This window comes from Myotis lucifugus, unplaced genomic scaffold (genome assembly GCF_000147115.1).
Source record: "Myotis lucifugus unplaced genomic scaffold, Myoluc2.0 scaffold_1468, whole genome shotgun sequence".
In the NCBI taxonomy this organism is placed as follows: Eukaryota; Metazoa; Chordata; class Mammalia; order Chiroptera; family Vespertilionidae; genus Myotis; species Myotis lucifugus.
In genome coordinates this window covers 18,215-20,734 of record NW_005872516.1, presented here as the reverse complement: position 1 = coordinate 20,734, position 2,520 = coordinate 18,215, and the positions used below count along the sequence as shown (strand labels likewise).

General features: G+C 66.4%; 1 long non-coding RNA gene across 1 annotated transcript in view; it reads left to right on the top strand.

Annotated features, from left to right (window-relative positions):
• Positions 1-1,270: 1,270 nt before the first annotated feature.
• The window catches only part of LOC111824427, an 8,095-nt gene continuing 6,845 nt past the window's right edge, over positions 1,271-2,520 (top strand). Inside the window, exon 1 of the long non-coding RNA XR_002827513.1 lies at positions 1,271-1,523. This is a non-coding gene — a long non-coding RNA (uncharacterized LOC111824427). The remainder of the gene's footprint in view (positions 1,524-2,520) is intronic.

Genomic DNA, 2,520 nt, shown 5'->3' with positions numbered 1-2,520 from the left:
TGTCACAGGCCTTCAGTTTACTCAGAAAATCACTGGAAGGCAATTTTGTGTATATATATATATGTACACACACACAGACACAGAGAGAGATGTTCAGAGTCTATTTCCAGCTGTGACCAGTGACAGCGTTATCCCCGCAGGGTTCTATCTGGAGGGAGAGTGAGCGGCTCTGGCAGGAAGTGCAGAGGACTGGCAGCTGCTTTACTCTGTGGCTCCACCAGAGAAAAGACTGAAAGCCCTTGGCACTTGCACTTTGAGTGAATGAGAGCTTCCTACTTCTAGCTCAGTGGTTCTCAGCCTTGGCTGCACATCAGAATCACTTGGGAATCTTTAAATATCCTGATTTATGAGGCCCAGAAATCAGGATTTTAAAAAGATTTTCAGGTGATTCTAACGTGCAGCCAAGGTTGAGAACCACGGCTCTAGCGGAAGTCACTGCACCCAATACGGCTGCTGCGCCTCAGAACACGGCCTCCTATTAAAAGTCAATACATTTACGCAGAGTTCTAGGTCCAGCACCGAGAGTCCCGAAGAGGGAGGAGGGCGGCCAGCTGGACAGGGCACCTACGGACCAGGGGCCGCCCCCTCCGCCCCCCCTCCCCCCCTCCCCCGTGTCAGCGTCTGCAGCCGAGGCAGCTACCCTAGGGGAAACTGCACCCGGGCTTTTTATGCAGGAACGTCTTCATCCTCCAGCGGCCCAGGACTTCCCCCTTCACAGGAAGATACAATGACCGCTCCCCCCAAAACACAAGTCATCCTCTCGCAACTCCACTGCGGTCATGTTTCTCCAGCCTCCAACCCCCGCCCCGGGGTCCTCCTGCCAGTTCCGGACGGTCCCTGAGTCTCGGCCCCATCGGCGTGTCCCCGGGGAGGAGGGCACCCGCTGAAAACGGGGGTCCGCTCCCAGGGCCTGACCCATTCCCTGCACTGTGCCCACGAGTTAGGGGCCAGCAGCTGAAGTTGGGGGTCGGCTGCCGGCCCCACTAACTGCACTGCGTGGAAACGGGGCACCACGCTAAAGTGGGGGACATCCCAAGCCCTTGATCATCAGGCAGAGACCTCCGCTCCCCCGCTCCCCAGCTCCCCCGCCCCACAGGGGCCCGCGACCCAGCGCGGTGCCTCTAAGCGCCTTTCTCCTTCCCTACGTGCACCGCCCGGGGCGCTCAGACCCCGCCCACCGGGGCATGACCACACCCCCCGCACCGTGATTGGCCGGCGAGGAGCGGACAGGCCTCCATGGGCGGAAGTGCCTGTCCTTCCGCAGCCGCTCCCGGCGCCCGCACTCCAGAGAGGCCGGTGAGGCGGGCGGTTGTGGCCGCAAAAGAAAACAGAAGAGAGGAGGGCGGGCGGCGGCGGAGAGTCCGCGAGGACGTGAGGCTCGAGCGCCGGCTCCGCGGGCGCCGCGCGGACACAGGCCAGTCGCACCCGGCGCCTGGTTCCCGGCGGGCGGGCGGGGCGGCGGCCCTGGCGGAGCCGGAGGAGGCGGCGGAAGGTGACCGCAGGGGAAGCGAAAGTCCCACCAGGTGAACCTGCGGAGGAGCGTGAACCAAGAAGGACCGAGCTCGTCCTCCGTGTGCGGTCGGTCGGTCGGGTGGCTCCATGGCCCACACCCGGTGGATGATGCGCCGCCCCGCCCCCCGCCGGTCGCGACAGGAAAGAGAGCGAGCGGGACGCGGAGGGGCTTCGGGTGCCCCGGTGCCCACGCGCCGCCCTTTCCCCCCGAAACCGCGGACGTGAAAGGAAAGGGCCCGCCTTGGGGGGCGTCCCCCCGCGCGTCTCGGGACAGGGCCGCGGTGGCCCCTTCCCGCCGCCCGCCCTGGACCCCTCCTCGTCCGCCTGCGCCTCTCCTCCGCCGTCCGTCGCCCGCGATGGGGCCACGCGCGCGCCCCACGTTCTGGGTATCCTGCCTCTCCCCGCCCCCCACGCGGTGCCCCGGCCTGCACCCCACTTCCCATCGCAGCCCTTTGCCCTCCGTGGCGAGGGGACTGGACCGCGGGTGCGGGGACGGGACGCGGTGGAGGGAGAGGGGTTGGGCCTCGGGACGCGTGTCCTGTCGCCCGGGGTTCCGGGCTTGGCCTCCAGCGGGCGGAACGACGGTGGTTGGTCGGCGACGGTGGTTGGTCGGCGCGGGCGGGGGGGGGGTGAGGGAGGGGCCGTCCGCCCGTGGGGGAGGGTCGGGGAGGCCTCTCCTCTCCCCCAGACTCCGCCTGTGGGGGTGCAAGCGCCCCTTGGGTGCCGTTGCCCCGACCCGCCCGTGGGCACACCTTCCCCACCCCCGAGTCTGGGTCTCCCTGTCTCCGCTGGAACCCCCAGGTGTCCCCCACACAGCACACGAACCCACCCCACGAAAGGCAGGTCGTCCGCCAGGAAGTGGAAATAAACATCCTAAACGTTAGGGCTCTCATCGTGCGGGGCACTGACTCGGTGCGGGTGATGGAGGCGGAGCATCCGGTAATCGCTGTGAAATCCAGGACTCGGAATCCGGCCTTCAAAGCCGTTCATCCGCTGGCCCCGGGCTCG